This window comes from Canis lupus, chromosome 20 (genome assembly GCF_003254725.2).
Source record: "Canis lupus dingo isolate Sandy chromosome 20, ASM325472v2, whole genome shotgun sequence".
In the NCBI taxonomy this organism is placed as follows: domain Eukaryota; kingdom Metazoa; phylum Chordata; class Mammalia; order Carnivora; family Canidae; genus Canis; species Canis lupus.
In genome coordinates, this window is record NC_064262.1 from 17,064,774 (window position 1) to 17,087,370 (window position 22,597).

The 22,597-nt window shown below is 36.0% G+C and overlaps 1 protein-coding gene and 1 non-coding gene across 13 annotated transcripts in view; one reads left to right on the plus strand and one right to left on the minus strand.

The window, feature by feature from the left end:
• The window catches only part of CHL1 (cell adhesion molecule L1 like), a 195,426-nt gene that overhangs the window by 96,671 nt on the left and 76,158 nt on the right, over nucleotides 1-22,597 (minus strand). The window lies entirely within an intron of this gene.
• On the plus strand, nucleotides 14,305-14,411 carry LOC112663006 (U6 spliceosomal RNA). The gene has a single exon (XR_003138997.3). It is a non-coding gene; the product is annotated as a U6 spliceosomal RNA (small nuclear RNA).

The following is a 22,597-nucleotide window of genomic DNA, read 5'->3' on the forward strand; positions in this document are numbered from 1 at the left end:
AGAATTCACAATATTACAATCAATTTGATTCCTGTTGTTAGCCAAGGGTCTGTTTCTCCAGTCCCGCAGAGATGAGGCAAGAATGGAGCTCTCTTTGAAGCTAACAAAAGCTTAAGGTCAGATCATCTCCATGGGATATAAAGCAAACCAGGGAGAAATGACAGCCAAATGGTATTTGAAGTGTTCCATCAGAACAAGGACTTCCATAATACAGATCATTCATGCATTATTGGATGGCTTTGTTCTCTCACCACAACGTTTGAAGTATTGTATGGTTTCAAAATATATGATGCCTTCCTTCCATTGGCTGAAAATAGCACTATTCTTTGAGAATTGTTATTTTATTTGTTCATACCATATTGAAAGGCACTTACAAATCTAAAATTAATTTTACTCACAATTCTCAAATTACAATATGCCTCCTTATAAAGCCAAAATGTTCTACATGGCAAAAAAAAAAAAAAAAAAGCAAATGCAAATATAACATTAATAGTATTATAATAATGATAGTAATATCACTTTAATTTTCTTACCACAAATTACACTTTTCTGATCTCTTCTCTTCCTCTCTTCTTTTTTTTAATTTTTTTTCTTCCTCTCTTCTTGTACTCATGTCATGCTTTGATTCTTTTATCTCATTATCTCCGTCTCTCTACCTCATATTTATTTCCCCATCCTCTAACTAGGACTCGGTTATAGTCCTTTCACTTGGTACCTTTCCAATCCATGTCTTACATATTAATTTCCAGATTCCCACATATCTTTTCATTTTTCTCTAATACACATTTTCTCCTCTACATGCTTCCTATCACTTCACCATATTCCCCTGAATTCACTATCAATTCTACTGTTGTAATTATACACATATGTATTTCAAGAAATGTAAAAAGAGATCTCATGTACATTGGTTTAACTGCTCTGCTCTAATTTAAGTCTGTATTATCTGTATTTTGTTCTTGACAGGATAGACAACCATTATGTCTAATAATATTTTTATGTCTAATAATATTATATATTATTATTATATGTCCACCTCTTCTCATTTTTTTTAATAGGTTCTAACAGATTTTGTCCCAGGTGTGTGCTCATAGTCTAAAAAAGCACTTAGACTCTCTGACCTCTTCAGGTTACTGTGACAGGTGTAAGAGATGAACCTGTGACTCAAGGGTGGGCAGTGAAAACAATTCCCTAAGAATTTCTATACCTTCTTTTCCTTTGTGGTCATGAATCTATGAAAGAATGAGTCAGAAACTACCAATGACCATGGTTCTACACTCACAGAGAAGTAAATGAGAAAAGAAGGGAGAAGATAAGAAAAGAGAAAAGGAAAAAAAGAAAGAAAAGAAATGTACACAAATGAAAGAGGACTTTAACCACTTCCATTTTGACCTCAGTCTGTATGTTCTAAGTTCTTCTTTCCAGCTTCTTGTTTAAATCTGGCAAAACCCGAGAGAAAATCATTCCATGATGGGAACCCAAACTACCCTTTGTTGAGTTACCTACATGATTGACCTCAAAACAATGATTAACCTGATCTTTACGACCCAGCTGCAGTATCCACCGACCTTTCACCCACATTTTCCTTAACAAATCTAGAAGTACTTTCAGCACCTTGGAGACAGCCTTTAACACATTAGTCCAACTGTCTTCCCAGTGTTGGTTTCACTAAAATAATCCCTTTCTTGCTTCACCACCACTTACTTGTCTCTCTGCCTTTGAATTTTGTCCGTCATGCATGACGGAGTTTGTCTGTTTGGGACCTCTGGAGCCAGGTGCTCTTAGGCCCTCAGGCCTGAGTCACACAAAGAGAAGCAGAGATGGGTATGAGAGAGGTTAAAAGCATGTGAGTCCTAGAATTAGGTATCTCTAAGGCCAGGTCCACCCATATTTTCACATAGTTTTCATATATGATGAAATGAATTCTGAATTTAGTATTAAGTACTTAAGTTTTGGTCACTTGCAATATCTATAAAAGATACAAAAATCTGTATATTTGAGTACAGAGCGTAACTCAGTGATAGGCCAGGAATAATTTCCAATTTGGAAAAAAACAGGTAAGTATTTATCAATTAAGTAATTGATTGCATAATGGGATATTAAAGTAGAAATTTCAGCTGAGACAACAGAAGCTCAAGAAATAAATTCCAAATAATATGCTACATAAATCTCAGCATTCACCAAAAAGAGGGCGAAACTCCTTCCCAAATCAAAGACTTTTAAAAAAAAGAGATGAAATGTTGAATGGAAATTAGAGGAGTATTTCCTTGGGGAGAGTTGTACTGTGATTCTGATTCCTACCCTCCCCCAGGAAGGAGACATGATATGGCTCCATCTTCTAAACTCAAATCAAATGAGAATTAAGAGTTAGTGATGATTTTATGACCAATCTACAATCATTTCTTAAAACATAAGCCTGGGATCAATGGAACAGAACATACTTCATTCACTAGATAAGTGGCCTGATATTTGGTAAGTAGCAAATAATTAATAGTAAAGGAAGTACAAAAGAAAAGCCAAAGTCATTGCTTTGCTTTATCAGCCTTTTTCATTTGCACAGCAAATTGTGCTTCATTGACATTATAATACTTCCAATTCAAACTGCACATTTAAAGGCAGATAATTTATTTTTCATTGTTTTAGAATAGGACTAACATTTCCCTTTACATTTTTATTTAGGGACCCTGCTAGAAGTGGATGATTCAGAACAGGAAAAAAAAAATTACTTTTGAAGAGAAGTAGAATTTGCCAGCTAATATGCCTCAGTGGCGTAAGGATTATTTTAGGCTTATTATCTTTAAGAAACAGCAGGCAAATGAGAAACTTGGGAGTTATCCTTTTGTAACAGACATTTACATTTATAAGGGAAATCTCCATTTGTAAGGGTGTCGTTTTGGCTGTACCAGGAAGAGGGGGAGGACTCTAAATCTAGAAGCTCTTATCAATATGAAGGCAACAACTTAAATCTGCATAACAACCTGACCTTTGTTTACTGTGTTTTTCCTGGTAAACTTCCAAACAGGCATCCCCTTCCCCCCAACATCTTCTTTTGCTTTAGCTGAAAGAAGGTATTTAAGGTGATGGCTTGGCTATTTGGGAGAGTTATTCAGTTTTCCTGAGGTATCTCACATATATATATAGAAGGTATACAGGTTATTAAACTTATGTTTGTTTTTTTCTCCTGTTAATCTGTCTTTTATTACAGGGCTTTTCAATCAAGAACCTAGGAGAGTAGAGGGAAACTATTTTACTACACTCACACTTTCAAGGAACAAAACAATAGAAAATTCTGCATCCATAATCTCTTATTATAACTTCAAGCTACTTTTTAATATGGTTTTTGATAGTAGTCGTGGTGATGGTGGTATTACTTTTGTTTAACTTTTACCCACATAAGTCCCATTTAGTGCTTTTGCCCATTAGTCAAAGGGCAAGTGATGTTTAAGCAGCTGCTCCTTTTGCACTTTTGCAGTAGTAGAAACTCTCGCAAATTAAATGCTGTTTGCTCTTTGCCTTCTCTAACCTTCTTGGTGTGGTAATTGTTTATGTAAGGAAAGGAATTCTGCATGGACCTTTAGCTCCTTATTATTCTAATAGACCCTCCCCAAATATGTGTTGAAGTCCAGCTTTGTTTCTCCACTCTGATAGATGCAGAATGGGGATTGGAAGGCAAATTGTGTCCTATCAACAGAAATGAATTGGTGGAATCATATTTATGGCAAACACGAAAGAAAAAGAAAGAAAGAAAGAAAGAGAGAGAGAGACAGATGGGAAGAAAAGGAAAGAGAAAAGGAAAGAAAAGAGTAAGAAAAGAGGGAGGGAGAGAAAAAAAAGGGAGAGAGGACTGGAAGGAAGGAGAAAAAAAGCCAAAGTTCCATTTATCTATAAATTATCATTTTAATAAGTATAATTACAATAATACATAATCTAAAATATCTTAGAATGGCATGACAGTGGCACACAGCAAGCATTCTATAAATGTTTATTAAATCAGTAAAAATGAATAAATTAATGACTTGTAATTTTATGCCAATTAGGCATATATTGTCATGCATTTTCACAGTGAGTAGTCTGAAAGCTTAATTCTGGTTAACTTCACTTCTGAAGGTAAAAATACATTCCATCCTGGGATGTGGTGAATCCAACTTAGTAATTATGATGATTATGTTAGTTTTCACTGTGGTGTACTTTTGCTAATATAATAATTTTGTTTTCAGAAAAAAAGAATAATATATGTACCCCCTTGTTCACTGCAATGTTATTTACAATGGCCAAGACACAGAAGCACCCCGACTATATATCAATGAATGAAATAAATTGTAGTACACGCACACACATACTCTCTCTCTCTCTCTTTCTCTCCCTGGAATATTATTCAGCCATATAAAAGAATGAAAATGTGCCATTTTCAACAACAAATTGTCTTTTGTACACGGTCATTATTTTTCAAATATCACTCAAAATGTAACCCTAGTTTGTTTTTCTAAGCTCCTACAAATAAATATTATGTAATATGAGTTCTGATTAATTTATATTTATAGTTAAGATAAAAAATAGCCTGCTTGATTCCAACCATTATTGTTAATTCTTTTATAGCCTTTCCCCATATTAGCATCAGGAAGCATAATGTAACACACGTAAATATATTCAATGACATCTTCAAGTCATAGTGGCTCAGAATCATTTGTAACCTTTGACAGCAGCACAAGAGTGAAAGATGTAGGAAATTCACCAGCATCTCAACAAACATTAGAACACATTCTGTTTGACCTTTGATTTCTGAATAAATATTCCACATTTAAGGGGGGGGGGTTGGTTTGTTTTACATTTGTTTTTTTTTGTTGTTGTTGTTGTTGTTTTTGTTTTGTTTTGTTTTGTTTTTTCAGAAAAACAGGGAAGGATCCAACTGGTTGAAAATACAATCTATTTCTTTCCCAGCCAGTCAAGTTTTCTTTTATAGTTTCTACCTCACCATTTCTAAACATTAACAACTGTATAATAGTTCATTGTTTAAAGGAAGTAAAATTATTTACTTTCTTTTTCAATTATTTACTTTCTAAACTAATCTGAAGTACTGTGCTGTATCTATATATTTATATCCAAATGCAATCAATAAACATTTATTTGGTCTTACTATAAGCCCACAAATCAGGTTGATAATAATCATTAAGAAGCATTGGTACTTCATTTAGATAAGAACATTAATTTTTCCCCCCTAACAAGATTTACCTCCTGGGGCTTGGGGAATCCAACTTACTAATTATGTTGGCTATATTAATTTCCACTGTGGTGCTGTAGACAGTGTTTCTCATGTAATAATTTTATACTTAGAAAATAATTATTTTAAAAGGATATACTAAATGCTTATACAAGCTGACTCTTGATCTCCACAAGTAAAATAGCAAATTAAATAAGTCTTCAGTAAAGGCAAGCAAAGCTTTGTGATTCAATATGTGCACTTACCACAGATAGTCCCTCAGTGTCTAAAAGATTAGACCCCCATTCAAGCAACAGCTGCCCTGTTTGCACTACCACAACAACCTTTATGGTCCTGACTTAAAGCACTTTTAATAAAAATGATATGTCTGCCACTTAGATATGTTTCCAGCACTTAAAATACAGAGTCAGCATTTCTGGAATGTGAATTTGTAAGGAACGCCTTTATCATTTCCAGAGCTTATACACAGTAGCAAATGCAATAGAGAATGAGACATTGATAACAGATAGTTTTAACATAATGATAAGTGCAAGGTGAATCACTGTCAGCTCTTCCTTCTCCTGTTTAACACTGATATCAAAATAAGCACTTGGATTCAAGGCATAAGTATAAATCCTGCCTCAGAAGGAGTATTTCCAAACATGTAAAGGTTATATTCATAAGCTGAGCTGCAAAAGACAACTTTCCTGCTGTGAGGCTCCACAGGACCAGCACAGTCAGCAGGATGTTAAAAGTCCTGCTGCAGACATATGTTAGCAAAGCTATTGGATGGGTCCAAGGCTCATTATGTTTGCTGACAATCATTTTGAAAAAGCACAGACCAAACACTTCTAAGGCAGCCAGTACAAATATGGATCAGTCAAAATTTCTAAAAGGAGGAAAAAGGTGTTCTTTAAAATTTTCTTATTTGAAGAGTAATTATACGTTAGTAATTGCATTTATCAATGTTCAGAATTTTTTCTCACATAAGACTGCTTATATGAACCAGATTATTTTTATTGTAAGTTTATATTGATGGTCTTAAAACTGCTGTTACAAGAAAACCAACTGTATGGCCACACGGTAGGGCTTCTTTCCACTGCTGGGTATTTAATTCCCTCTGAGGAACAAAGAATAAAAAACAAAACCAAAATCAGCATGAGGAAAACTGTATAGTTTACTTATTCAATTTATTTTGCAAGTGACCGCATAAAATGAAAAGATGAAGGTAAACATATCCATAAAAATAAGGAAATAGCATTAGTTATTTCCTTATACTGTTAAAAGCTTACATTTTATATTTCCAGGGGATGAAGCTATTCAAAACTCATTTGTCTTTGCTAACTTCAAAATTAACAGTTTCATTTGTTAACAAATCTTTTCTTTTGCCCTTGCCATAAGAGAGTCACTAGTTCATTATTATATTTTAAACATGTATTAAACACGCAATTCTCCTCTTATGAAAAATCCTATATTAATGCATTAAACCATATAAATGTCATCTATAAATTAATACAAATGAGAATTACTGTTATTAAAAATAATTACAACTATCTTCATAGCTAACATTTTTGTGTGTGCTTACAGCTGTACTCATCTTAGTGGCATTTGAAGTTCACAGTGATTCCACAAAATTCCCCTTACAAATGAGGGAAGGGGTCCATACAATCCTTGAAAAGATTTAACTGAATGCCTACTATATTCCAGGTACAAGCCAGCGGCTGGAAGTAGAGAATCTGGAGGGCATGGCTCCTTCCCCAATTATATTAGGAATAACTAATTAGAATTTGACACTGAAATAAACCACTTAGAAATCAAGAGAAGAAAGGAAATACTAAACCAAGGTCTTTGATAATTTACTCATTAAGTGACTAAGAGCAACTAATTTTCTTTTCTAACTTAAAATACTTGTACAGCTGGCCCTCATTATTTGCAGATGCTATATGTATAAATTTACCTAGTTGCTAAAGTTAACTTGTTCCCCCTGAATCAGTACTCATGGCACTTTTAAGGTCATGTACAAACATGTACAGAGTACAGGAAAATTCAAGTTACCTAGCACATCTGTTTCAGTTGAAGTTGAACAGGACGATTTTCCATCTTCTTCCAATTCTCATATTGTACTTGAGTGCCCTTTTCATGGCCTATTTTATTTTTCTTATTTTTATGCTTTTCACTGGTGATTTTGTTATTTAAAATGCCTTGTTTGGGGTGCCTGGGTGGCTCAGTGGGTTAAGCAGCTGCCTTTCTGGCTCAGGTCATGACCCCAGGGTCCCGGAATGGAGCCCCACAGAGGGCTCCCTGCTTAGTGGGGAGCCTGTTTCTCCCTCTCCCTTTGCCCCTCCTCCCTGCTTGTGCTCTCTCTCTCTCTCAAATAAATAAATAAAATCTCTAAAAATAAATAAATAAATAAATAAATAAATAAACAGCAAGCTGTTTTATTGTATTTTTTAAGAGATTTTATTTATTTATTCATGAGAGATAAAGAGAGAGAGACAGAGACAGAGACATAGGCAGAGGGAGAAGCAGGCTCCATGCAGGGAGCCTGACGTGGGACTCGATCCTGGGACCCCTGGATCACACCCTGGGCCAAAGGCAGATATGCTCAACCGCTGAGCCCCGCAGGCATCCCAAAGGTTTGCTGTTTGAAAGCATATTGCTGAAGCTCTGCCTGGTGTTCCCAAGTCCAAGAAGGTTGTGATATGTCTTGTGGGGAAAATAGTTACACTGAGTCTTATTCAGAAATGAGTTATAGTGTTGTTGGCACCAAGTCCGATGTTAATGAATAAAACAGTATTTACTAAATAAGGTGTCATTAAACAAAACCATACTTAAAACAAGGTTATGAATTGATTACTTGACTAAAACGTTGTGCCCAGGAGCTAACAGAAACCTAACTTTGTATTTCCCCTAGGAGCCAGGGTTCAACATTCACTTTGTATTTGTGACAACTTTATAGAATATAACTACCACGAATAATGAGAATCAGCTGCCAGTGTTTTGGTTTTTAGTTGGATTTCATAACATCTCTTATATTCTGAATGAGTTTCAGAATAAAACCACTTATCTTAATCTGTAAAATATTAAACAAAAAAATTCAAATATTAAATAGCATTCTTAATAAGTACATTTACAGAATTAAACAGGATACTAAGTTTTCATGTCTTTAGGAAAAAAAGAAACAAGTTTTGCAGCAAGTGCATTTTTAATCCCCAAAGTACTATATATGCATTTGTTCCAAAACTCCCTTTTAAAGGAAGAATATGGGAACCCCGGGTGGCTCAGCGGTTTAGCACCGCCTTCAGCCCAGTGCATGATCCTGGAGACCCAGAATCAGAGTCCCACGCCAGGCTTCCTGCATGGAGCCTGCTTCTCCCTCTGCCTGTGTCTCTGCCAGTCTCTCTCTCTCTCTCTCTCTGTTTCTCTCATGAATAAATAAAATCTTAATAAAAAATAAGGAAAGAATAGTGTTTTCTTAGAGAAGACTAAAAAAATAAAGCAAAAATAAATGTCTATCTATCATTTATCTATTTGTGTTTTTTGAGGTTTTTGTTTGTTTGTTTTGCTTGAATCCTAAGCTTCTAATTCACACATTTTCCCCTAGATCACACCTCACTGTGTCATTTGATCTGTTTTCTGATGGAAGAGATAGTGATTAAAGGTTTTGAAAAGGATGAAATGTAGTAAACCTGATTAAATACTTATCAGTCTCACAATCAAGCTTGACTCTAGCCATGTTGAATGATAAGCTGTTTTCTCTATCTAAAGATGCTGTTCCTGGTCCTGTTGATTTAAAAAAAAATTTTTAATGTCCATTCCTGTGGACAAAGCCTGACATAAGGAGAATACAAAGTTAAAACAGAACACATGCATGCCATTTGTCAGGAAAATGCTGAAAGCCTTAACCAGTAGAAGTGTGGGGTTGGCAGGGAATCACTCACATCCTCCTACATGGCCCCCCAGTGACAAACAGCATTTGTGAAACAGCAGGCCAGGGGTCAGGGTAAAATCTGTAGAAATGGAACTGGGCCAAAAAATAGAGGAACCTTAAATCTGTACCCTTGACCTCATTAGCAACAAACTGTAACCAATTGCTAATTACCTTATGGCTGTATCATAAACTGTGTATGTGTATATGTATGTAAATTGTGTATGTAAATCCTACATCCTTTTGGCACTTAAAATTTCCAAGACAAGATGATGGGACTTAGGGAAAGGAGATACTAGATAAACCATCACCCTTTAATGGAAAATGAAGGTTTAAACTTGAAGAAGTAACCAACTTTCTGGTGGAAAATATACTAAATTGTATTAAATGTATTGACTTGGGCACAATAACAAACCAAAAGTTTGTTTTGTCCTGTATACTGAGGAGGAGATAATTCCAATTAGAATCCAAATTTGTTAAAAAAAAAAAAAAGAATCCAAATTTGTTTGTTTTTTAAACTTACTAAAGAACACCAATAAGGGCTCAATAAGAAATCCAGTTAATTCCACATGTAATCAATAAAATGTAAAGGGTTAATTATATCAAATCAAAGATTGGCACTTATAATCTCTGTAGGTGAAATTTTAGGATTGATTCTAAGATCACAAAGAGATGGCTCCCTCATCTCCGAAACACATTTCCATTGCAACAAATTACTACAACACATGCCTTTAGCAACTTGCACAAGTATATACAAGAGAACATGAGAAGGCAATTCAAGATGTAAGTTTGCCAGGGGAGAATTATGGTTTGAAGGAAAAGAAGATCATCAACATCTACCATAAACTGAGTGTCTATATGTGCCTGGCAGATAGCTAGCCAGAGCCAGAGTGATGAGTGAGATAGACTTTATCAATGACCTTTAAAATTTACATTTCAGTTATGGGAGAGAGAAAAGACAAAAAAAAAAAAAAAAGTGGTTGTGGTAAGTGCCAAGCAGAAGACCAACTGGGTACTATGATCCAGCGTTGGGTGTGCATGGCTATCTCACAAACGGGGCTCAGGAAGGCCTTCCTTTGATGGAAATATCTAATTTGGAACCAAAATTATGAAAAAGGAAGCAAATAACTCTATAAATTATCTTCACTATAAATTTTGTTGTTGGGGATCCCTGGGTGGCGCAGCGGTTTAGCGCCTGCCTTTGACCCAGGGCCCCATCCTGGAGACCCGGGACCGAATCCCACGTCAGGCTCCCGGTGCATGGAGCCTGCTTCTCCCTCTGCCTGTGTCTCTGCCTCTCTCTCTCTCTCTCACTGTGTGCCTATCATAAATTTTAAAAAAAAATTTTTTGTTGTTTATTCTAATTATTTTCAGTTATGAAAATGGAAGGAAAAACCTACCAGAGACAATGTTACTGGGGAGAACTTAATGAAAGCACCATGAGACCCAAAACTTAGCTCCCCTCTCACGGCAACTGTTTTCCTTTCCTACCTCAAGCACTAATGCAGAGAGTCACATATATAATTAGTAGTGACTACAGAAGCAAGGAAAGATCCTGGGATTTCTGTTGTTGTCATTGTTTTAAAGCCACTTTTGGAGGAAATAAACATTGCTAATAATAAAGCCATTGTTTATCAAGCAATGGCTATGTTATATGTATGTTACATATACTATTGCATTTATTCCTCACAACAACCATAGAAGACAAGGGTTATTATCTACATTTTACAGCTGAGTAAACAGGCAGGATGTAAATAACTTGTCTAAGATTACATAGCTGTGGGGGAGTCAGGCTTGCACTCCAGAGCACAGTTGGCACCTTTGAGATTTTCTACTACCATGACCATGTTAGAAAGGAAAATGAAGAAAAGAATTGAAATGATCACCTTCTCTGGCTCCCTGTACTCTTCTGATTGTACTGAATTTTGCACTCAATTACTTAATAGCAGTATAAAAATATACTTTGGTTTCTCTGGTGACACTACTTTTTAAAGGTCAATGATATTTGTAGAGAAAATGGTGGTACTTCTTCAAAGTTCACTGAAATGCCCAAGCCACTCAGCTGTAATGATGTCTTCATCAAATGAGGACTACCTTATTTTGTAATTCATCTCTTTCCTTTACAGAATTCTGCCTTTCATCAAGATGCATGACTTGCAGCTGAGGTTTTGACTTGATCCAGCATCTAGCATAAAAGGTGAAGATCTGATAATGAAACCATTATTCTAATTAATATTTCAATCATGCTTGCAAACAGCCTTTTACTTCCAGTAGGTAAGTCTGCTTTTAAAATGCAAGCATATGCCAAATGGTTTACTCAGGATTTCTATTTATACAGAAAACATCCATGAGCATAAAAATCAAACTATTATTATGACTGGTCAAAGAAAGTATGCATCCTGCTGTATTTTATATTTAATTTAATTATCTACTACCAATGAAATTATAAATGAATCTACATACTCAGAAGTTTATAGGGTTAGCCCCCCCCCATTACCACAAAGGCATATAATTATCCATAATGCAAATCAACTTATCTATTATTATGTCCACCTTAAAATGGGTATCTCAATCCAATTTAAATGTATAGAAAAGTTGGAAAGGTCTGAGTAATGGCTTTGAATCTACTGAAGGTAGAGAGGATCCATTCTTTTTTTTTTTTTTTAATTTATTTGAGAGAGAGAGAGAGAGAGAGAAAGAGAGGGAGAGTGAGCAAGCATACCTATATACCTATTATACCTATTAGAGTGAGGGAGAGAATCTCAGTCATACTCTGCATTGAGCACAGAGCCTGAAGTGGGGCTTGATCTCAAGACGCATGAGATCATGATCTGAGCCAAAACCAAGAGTTGGACATTAAACTGACTAAGCCATCCCAGTGCCCTGAGAGGTGCCATTGTAAAGATAAACATCATTTCTCTTCTTTATTTTAAATATATCAGATCAGGACTTTCCTTTGAGTAACTTTCTCTGGTTATTTCCAACTCCTCAGTGGTATATTATGAAGGTAGAAATGATATTAGTTGCGTTCTTTTAATAATTACTCATTCTTGACACATGGGATATTTACAGATATATATTCTGTATACCTCACATTTCATTTTGTTTTTATGGTCCACTTTTCAGGATCCTTAAAGCAGTGAACAGTATTACCTTGGTGGGACTAAGGTTTTGCAAGTAGTATGGAACAGTTTCTAAAGATTCCCACACAAGCACTTCAATGTTGTTCACATATATAGATAAGTACGTCAATATGCCAGAAATTCCTCATCTCTTTATACTCCTAACAAAGTTTGTGTGCCACAAAAAATAAGCAATATGAATAATCCACTCACTTCTTTGCTTTGGTGCTCACATTGAATGCCACCTTAGAGTCCTTGCTAGAGTACTAATCCAGTGTAGCCTCAGTCATTCCCTCACACCTTCGTGCTTGATTATCAACAAAACACTTGTCAGTGTTATCTTTTGTTTAGTTATTTGTTCTTTCTCCACCCCCCCTCCACCCCACCATCTGGTTCTTCCCAAAGTTGGTAAGCCCTGTAAGGACAGGGACTTCAATTTCCCTAATGTAGCCTCACTCCTAGTGAGGTATATAATAAGTGCTTACTAAATGATATTAGATGAATCAATAAGTGAGAGAGTGAATGAATACCTGGAAAACACAGATGTAAATACATTAATTCATCAAAGAAATAGCCCATCATCAGTCATTGTTAAAAAGTGATTTTCATGAATATGCATATTATGATAAAAGAAGGAAGGAAAATGCCTTTCTACCAGGAATCCTCCACTGGATGAGGGAGAAAGGGATGTTCCCTCCACAGGGTATTTCACAGTATCTAGACTGTGAAACGGTTTTCACAGACTATGTTTTGTGGTTGTCACAACTGGGAGGGTAATATAGATATCTACTGGGAGGTCAGGGATGCTGCACTAAAGACCTAACATTGCACAAGATAGTGTGCAAGGAAAAAAAATTACTGAGCCTAACATTTAATAATGGCAATGCTTTCTACTATTGTTTACTCCTTATATGTATTTAATACATATTACATATTACACAACTACCACATGCTAATATTGAATTCCTGTGAAGAAAAATACATGTTCTGAATGGATTACAAACAGATTGACTAATAGATGGTTGGCTGGCTAGACTGATAGATAGATGATAGATGAAAGGAGAGATTAATGGACTTAATAGACATATATACACATACATGAATAGAAAGTAACCCCAGCACTGTGTAAGACTAAAACCATGTGATGGCTTAATTGCAAGAAACTTATACTCTTGCTATCATCTAATCATGTATCCACAGATTTTGTTCTTTTTAAATAATAAAATATTGGACTGTGTAATAAGATACAATTAACAATGGGTAGAAACTATATGGTAATTTTGGAATTAAATGCTAATAACTTTCTAAAATTGAAATTCAATTAATTAACATATAGTATATTATTAGTTTCAGAAGTAGAATTCAGGGATGCCTGGGTGGCTCAGCAGTTGAGCATCTGTCTTTTGCCCAAGGCGTGATCCCAGGGTCCAGGGATTGAATCCTGCATCAGGCTCCCTGCGAGGGGCCTGCTTCTCCCCCTGCCTGTGTCTCTGCCTCTCTCAGTGCATCTCTCATGAATAAATAAATAAAATCTTTAAAAAAGTAGAATTCAGTGATTCATCAGTTGTATATAACACCCAGTTCTCATTACATCACATGCCCTCCTTAATGCTAATGACATTTGTGAATAGAAGGCTATAAGTAAGACCTAGTCACCAGTGTTTAGTTAAGTGTGTCACAAAATAAATATTATAATGCCTTCCTTCAAATGAAAGGCATGTGTCTCATTCTCATAAATGAAAATTACTGTTCAAGTGAGATCTGTGTTAACTATGTGGAAGGAATGGTTCTGTAGTATGTAAGGAAGAATAAAACAGAAATTCAAAGAGAGTTTGAGTAGATGCTGTTACAAAACAATCAGAGGCCCAAAGAGTGGGGCTTATACTTAGATCACTGGACAGAAAATAAAGATCTTCTGTTTCCTTAGAGAGATGCTGCATTCTATATAGCATGTTCCATGAAGTAAGTGAGAAGTAGCAAAGGTAGGAATTATATTGAAAGAAGAGAGGTTGCTTCCTCCAAGTCTTTTTCATTTCTACTGTAGTAAGGAGGCATCCAAAGTGCTTGCTTTACCAGCACATATACTTAAATTGGAATGATTCAGAGAAGAATACCATAGCCCCTGTATAAGGATGACATGCAAATCCATAAAGTCTTCTATATTTTTCAGTGGGATAACATATTCAAAGCAGACAGTAATAGAGAAATAGAAAAACAAAAATGTAGACATATAGAAAAAACAGCAAAGTAATAGATGTCAATTCCTCCATACCAATAATTACATTAAATGTAAGTGGATTTAATACTCTAAATAAAAGGAGAGATTCCCAGAATAGTTTAAATAAAATGATCCAACTACATGCTGTCTAGAAGTGAAAAACTTAGGGTTCAAAGATGATGTTATAGGGTAAAGTAAAAGGATGGAAAAAATACATATGCCTTGGAAAAAGCAACCAAAACAGATCTGGGGTGCTAATGTCTAATGGTATCCTACCATTAGACAAAATAGACTTTAAGAAAAAAAATGTTACTAGAGACAACAAGGGATGTTTTATAATGGTAAACAGTCAGTCAGGAGTATATAATGATTTACAAACATAAATATACCTAAAAACAAAGCCCCCAACTACCAAGACAAAAACTGACAAAATTGAAGGGAGAGATAGGCAACTCAACAATAATAGTTGAAGACCAAGATTTCCTTTGCAATAATGGAGAGAACTATGCAGAAGATCAACAAGGAAATGGAAGGCATGGACAGGTCCAAAAATGTCCATGGACTTCTGTGGGAGGGCCCAGGAATTACTGAATATAAAAGCCTCAGGGTCACTGCACCAAGATGAAACAGACCTTTATTAGTAAGAATTCTCCAAAGAGGGGATCCCTGGATGGCTCAGCAGTTTAGTGCCTGTCTTTGGCCCAGGGCGTGGTCCTGGAGTTTCAGGATGGAGTCCCACATTGGGCTCCCTGCATGGAGCCTGCTTCTCCCTCTGCCTGTGTCTCTACCTCTGTGTGTGTGTGTGTGTGTGTGTGTCTCATGAATAAATAAACAAAATCTTAAAAAAAAAATTCTCCACAGAAACAACAGCAGGTTGACTAGCAGGCTGGAGAATCAGTGTAGAATGACAATTTTTTTTTTAATTCTTTTGTTTTTAAAGATTTTATTTATTTATTCATAGAGACAGAGAGAGAGAGGCAGAGACACAGGCAGAGGGAGAAGCAGGCTCCATGCAGGGAGCCCGGCGTGGAACTCAATCCAGGGTCTCCAGGATCACGCCCTGGGCTGCAGACAGCGCTAAAGCGCTGCGCCACCGGGGCTGCCCTAGAATGACAATTTGATTCCAAGGCCATCTGCTCGAATATTTCTTCTTCCCCTGGGGAGGTCATACTCTTCTGTTAGGGCCTCTACTGATAGGATGAGGCCCACCCATATCACAGAGGGAGATCTGCTTTTCTCAAAGTCCAGTAATCTAAAAGTTAATCTCATCCAAAAAAATACCGTGAACAGTATTCAAATTTTAGATCAAATAAATTTTTGTCGTGAGAAGACATTCTGTGCCTTGTAGGATTTTTCGGAGGAACACTGACGTCTATCCAGGACAGGCCAGTGGCACCCCATCCCCCAAGTCATGACAACCAAAAATATCTCTATACATTGTCAGGTATTGGAGGGGATGTGCAAAAGCAACCCAGATAAGAACAACTGGATAGAGATTGTGATACTGTTAATTAGAAACTTACCTAGCCAATAGTGTGTGTGTGTGTGTGTGTGTGTGTGTGTGTGTGTGTGTGTTGATAGGGGTACTTGCTAATAGTTAACTCATAAAACCAGGGAGGAAGGGTTTCCATTCTAGTACTCGTAAGAAAAGATTATTTATTAAGTTTACGTATTAAACTAAATATCCAACCAACAAACAGAAGTTATCATCTCTTTACCCTTCACTGACTCCTCATATCAAAAAAAAAAAATGATTTGATTGTAGTCAAGATGATGTTTATGGTGGCACAGCCTCCTGACTATTGACTCCAGTGCCCATTCTTAAATGCTTGCCTTTAAACAGATTCAGGTGTCTTTGTCAGATCCTGCTTACATGTAGTAAAGATACAAGAAGTAGCTATGAATCAGCTTCATCAGTAATAAAAATGTTTCAGTATTTTAAAGCTTACCTAAATTATTTTATAGGTCCTCAGTTTGCTCTTAATAATAAAATTATTTGTCACAAATTGCTCTTTTTTTTTTTTAAGAATGCTTTTCAATTCTCTTGACAAATTTTGTTGGAAAATAATTTAGATACCAGCCATACCAACATCACAGTCTCTTGAAAATCCCCTGAAAAATCTCCCACACTTTTAGGTATAAACTGCCATCACTGTTTTTGGCTTTAAAATAAATACCTTTAGGGCAGCCCAGGTAGCTCAGCGGTTTAGCGCTGCCTTCAGGCCAGGGGGTGATCCTGAAGACCCAGAATCAAGTCCCACATCAGGCTTTCCGCATGGAGCCTGCTTCTCCCTCTGCCTGTGTCTCTGCTTCTCTCTCTCTCTCTCTCTCTCTCTCTCTCTCTGTCTTTCAGTGAATAAATAAATAAAATCTTTTAAAAAAATAAAATAAATACCGTTAGTTTACCAATAACATTTTAAACATGTGTTTTATATTTTTACATTTTATCTTTACCTTGACTTATCAAAGATCTGCCTTATGACCAACATAGTATCAGTATAGACCTTTTTTTTTTCTTTTTGTCTAGCAGAAACCTGATTTTATCCCAACATAACCATAATAAGCACTTAAAAAAATAACAATAGCCAATGTGGAAAAAAAATCTATATTTTCATGCAATGATTTTATACTCAGTATGGGGGAAAAAAGAAAAAAAAATGCTTGCCAAGTAAAGGCATTAACACATTTTCAAGGGACTTTTCAAGTGCATTTTTTCCCCTTGGCTCAGCATTTCATTTTTACAGCATCTATTAATCAAGTCTAAGCAGGCTTTAAATCCCCAATCCCTACTTCAGATTATTTTACAATTGCTGTGCTCTTCTCTCTTTGTCTTTAGTACCATCTTCCTCTGATTCCATTGTTTTAGTTCAGCTCTTTGCTCTGCACTTTCAATCATCCCAAGTCCACCATCCTTTGAGAACAGCAGCCATCAATTTCTAAGGCCATACAACAAGGACTAATGTTTATACTTTCAAAGGGAATTCACTGAATAATAAAGACCATTTAAGAAATGCCAGGAAAAATTGATTACTCCAGAATACAGAGCAACCGATCCAAATTGGAGAACGCCATTTAGTCTTGAGAATTGGTAAAGAGAAAAAAAAAAAAAAAGGGAGAAAATGACTAAAATTCATCTTTGTTCTTTATTGTATTTGGATATCAAACTCTCAGAATCTAAGCAGCATTTAACTTAATCAAGAAGAGGGAAAGACACCAGCTATACCTTTTGAGAAGTTAAAGATGTAAGAAGATAAAAAATATGGTAATGCACAGAACCAGATACTTTCTCTGTAGATAAAATAATTTTATCAGAAGGGTTTTACTGTTTCAGTGAGGTGGAAAGGCACAGATAAGTGGTTGCCTATTTTCTTCTCTGTCTTATCCTTAAAAGTAACTGATAAATTGCTAAGGATCTAAAGGCTAAACATCATTAATCTAGTTTTCTCAGATATCTGTCATAATTCTAAATGTTGTTATTCTACAGGTCCATTTTATGCATGCCTCCATAACAATAGTAAGATCTGGGCATGAAAAATGTAGAGAGAAATCAGAGGACTCTCAAGGTGCGTGAAACCATTGAAAACCAGGGCAAACACATATCTGAAACCCAAGCTTCCTGCATTTTTCTTCTACAACAAGATTCAAAATAATATCATTTCTTGCTTTATTCCAATCCTTGATGAAGTTCAAATACTGAAACATTAATCTTAAATTTGCAGACTGCCATTCAGAACTTCATAGAATATGACCTTGTTTGAATAACTGTGTGTGTACCTCTGCAAGGAAATGGTCTGTCTATTCATTAGATCCAGTATCCCAAATCTACCATTATGCTTCTTGAAAGTGGCAATAAATTGCTTCCAAATACAATTTCTTCTCATCTTATTTATGGATATTATTTAAAAAGCAGCAAATCAATGAGTAAAACAGGTTAATTTTATGCCAATCACAAAAACTGGTGACAGGTGTCGCCATGTGTTGCGACAAGATCTCTTGGCCATGGGTCATTGCTTTGAAAGGAACTAACGAATGGCTTGCAGTACTGTGACACACTGAAAAGCCCCCTGGGATCTCATGCAAAGATCGCATGACAGGTATGAAATTAACTCGTGGCATCATGGTATTTTCCAGACATGACAGCTTCCAGAATAGTTGCCACTTAGCACAGTGGGGATTGTGGGAGGAACTGCGACATCTAGTAAATGATTTCAGTGGGATCTCCTAAGGGCCATAAGACAAATCATCCCCCAAGAAAATGTGTAGAAAGTTAAAATTATAGAGGGTGGGGCTCAAATAAGTAGCAGTTAAGCAAAAAATAATTCCGTTTTGGATACTCTTGTAATTTTAATTTGCTTCCTGGACTAATTTCCACAGAGAAGATGAATAAAGTATCCATTATTATAATTTTGAAGAGCTCTTTATTTCTTCCTTGAATTAGAACAAGAGTTTCAGTCATGAGCTGAGGAAGTACTGGAGCAACCATGCCTTTTCACATCACGTGTGCACAGGCACGCACACGCACACACACACACAACAGCCGTGCCATGCAAAATAAAACACAAACATTCATTCTGTAATTAAATCTTATAATTAGGTTACATGCAAAAATGTAAAATCTGGAAACAGTAACCGTAAGACTCTTTGTTATAGAAAAGATGATGTTAAAAGAGCAAAGCAAAACATTTGCATCATATAATAAATAAATATGTCACCAGCTTACTTTACTGACTTCTGAGTTAATTGCCTTTTCTATATCAATTCCAAGTGTCACGTCAAAGATAATATGAGGAAAGGAGCAAAGAGAGAAAAGGGAGAATAGGCAAATTTAGCATTCAGAAATAAAGTCATGTAAACATGGTATTTATTTTCTTTGAATTCCTAATTATAAAAACAACATGCAAGTTATGAATGCCACTTTTTTTGCATAATTTTCAAAGTATAAGGTAAGAGAAATAAAACACAAGTACAGTGATTACAGCTTGAAATGCAAGCAATTGTTAGTCCTGAAAAGGATAAAAGGAACATGTGACTATAAATGTGGTAGAGAACCAGAAATTACATGGGATTCAATGTTATGTTCTTCTGCCAACAGACAAATTAAGTGTATTAATGTTATGTGTGTATACAGATATAGACCATTAACTCTGGTTTCACAATCTGGGCACTAGTTGCTAGCTCCTGATTCTTTATTTTGCTTTTTTAATATAAATTTTCCCCAGAATTCCTTTATGATCCTAGCACATGACATTATCATTTATTTCTAGGACTGTGAATATCTTAACTACCAAATAATACCCTTAAATTTCCAAGCAGATGTTCAAAACATTCTTTAAGATCAGTAAACAATTAGCATATATAGTAAGCGATTTCCTAAAATGACTATGTATGTAACCAACAGTATATAACAAATAGCATGTGCCAAGCAATATTCTAGGAACTTTATAAGTAACTCATTTAATCTTAATAATAGCAACCCTATAAGGTAGGTACTATTAATATCTTCAACTTTGAGATGAGATAATGCAGGTACAAAGATGATAAGTCATTTTAACAAGTCTACAGCTGATATGTGGGATACTCTGGAATTGGACCAGAGTCCATAATCATTAACCTCCATGCCATGATGCTTTAGAAGTCCTTTCCAGATCACTGTACAACAACCTTTCTAATCATGAGGTTTCCCTTGGGACTTCCATTCTTCTTGCTATTATCTTATTTAAAACTCATGGTCAAAGAAAATGTAGTCACTAGATTCCAGTAGTTGTAACGACACCATCAACCTTATAAAACTCACGTGTCTTCTAAGCAAGCTAAACTCTGCCCTTTTCTACCCCCAGCATCCTAGGAAATTTCTGAAGGAAGGCTATAAAAATATTAGTATTTTGATGACTTCAGCCTTCAAAACTCAATATATTTAATTCAACGTATTTTCTTGAGTATCTATGAAGTATAAACATCATATATACTATATATGTTAAAAACAGTGGTGAATTAAAGACACATAATCTTTACCTTCACAACACTTTAGATTAGTGGAGGAAAGTTTATAACAGTAGTCATGTCAATGGAAATGTAATTATTCATTTTAAATATTGTTTAAAAGAATGGTATAGGGCAGCCCAGGTGGCTCAGTGGTTTAGTGTTGCCTTCGGCCCAGGGCCTGATCCTGGGACCCGGGATCAAGTCCCACGTCGGGCTCCCTGCATGGAGCCTGCTTCTCCCTCTGCCTGTGTCTCTGCCTCTCTCTCTCTCTGTGTCTCTCATGAATAAATAAATAAAATCTTTTAAAAACAAAAGAATTACATAAAATACTTAGAAAACTGCCTGGAATACAATAAATACATTCAATTAATAGTATCCTTATAATTGCTCACTGTGTTTATATTTTACATGTTTCCTTTTACATGAGTTTATCTCTATACTAGTGTTCTTTTCAGATTAGGAACTATCCTTTAAAAAAAATGTTTGAGAGAGTGAGTGTATGAGCCAAAGGGAAATGCAGAGGGAGTGGGAGAAGCTCGGCAGGGAGTCTGACGTGGGGCTCCATCCCAGAAACCTGAGCTGAGCTAAAGGCAGACCCTTAACCAACTGAGCCTCCCAGATGCGCCCCCCCCCCCCGACTAAACTATGCTTTTGAATAACAGTAATGGCCTTTTTTTCAATTACAGCAAATAAAGATTATTCATTACAGAATGGTAGTAAGCTTATCAAATTTCTATTCAATATTTTCATGAATACATAAAAAATTAGAGTATTTGAAAAAGGCAATACACCTGGTCTGTAAGTGCCAATGTTCCCTGCTCATGACATCAAAGAAACCATCTGCTAGTTCTCTCTGCAGCAAAGTACCAAATATTTCACTATGGTGGCAAAATTTTGTCATTCTACATAGCAACTAACACAATTCATAAGATACTGGTTTTTTTTAGAGATGATTTTTTTCATAAACCACTATTGCCATCAATACACATCAACAGAAATAATACAGAAGTTAAAAAGCACCTATATATAACCGGAAAACAAGTAGGACATTTGCTTCTGTCCTGCAGATTATAGATTTATTTTTCAACCTGACAATGGAAATCTGACCAGTGACAAGAAAGTTTAAATAACAAATCATTTGTATAGAATCATATATCCATAATATGTTAGTATGATACTAGATAATGAGTCACACAATGATAAAGAGCTTGGCCAGCCCCACAACTTAATAGCTATGTAAACTTGGGCAGTCACTGATCCCCACACCCTCTCCAATCTCAGGGGCAGTTTCATCATTAGTAAATTGGTAGAATAATTCCAACCCACTGTTGTAAGACTTAAGCACCTACTATAAGCCTGGTGCCATGCTAGGCACTAAAGATACAGTGGTGAACAGGACCAGGCTAGAGTCCATGCTAACAGAATTTACTGTCTATATTGCTTAGTTAGAAAAGGAAGATATTGGGCAGCCCCGGTGGCGCAGCGGTTTGGCGCCGCCTGCAGCCCAGGGTGTGATCCTGGAGACCTGGATTGAGTCCCACGTCGGGGTCCCTGCATGGAGCCTGCTTCTCCCTCTGCCTGTGTCTCTGCCTCTCTCTCTCTGTGTCTATGGATAAATAAAATCTTTAAAGAAAAAAGAAAAGGAAGATATTGCTTCTTATTTCTTTTTTATATATATATATTTTTTAATTTTTATTTATTTATGAGTCATAGAGAGAGAGAGAGAGAGGCAGAGACACAGGCAGAGGGAGAAGCAGGCTCCATGTACCGGGAGCCCGACGTGGGATTCGATCCAGGGTCTCCAGGATCACGCCCTGGGCCAAAGGCAGGTGCCAAACCACTGCGCCACCCAGGGATCCCATATTGCTTCTTATTTCATAAAAATGTTGAGGGTAAGCAATATGGTCCACCAGAATGATAAATGAAGACACTGCAAAGATCACAGTGGTTTATATATGGAAAGCATAAAAATTCAATAGAGCATTAATAATATCTCTTGTACATTTTCAATTGGGTAAATCCTCATATAAATAAAAGAAACAAAGAAAAAATGTGCATTGATTAAGGCAGAATATTATCTTGTCCTTCATAAACTGTGGGAAGCAATTTTCAATTGCAGATGTCTTAGCTGTTTCTGAAAATGGTCAAAATTA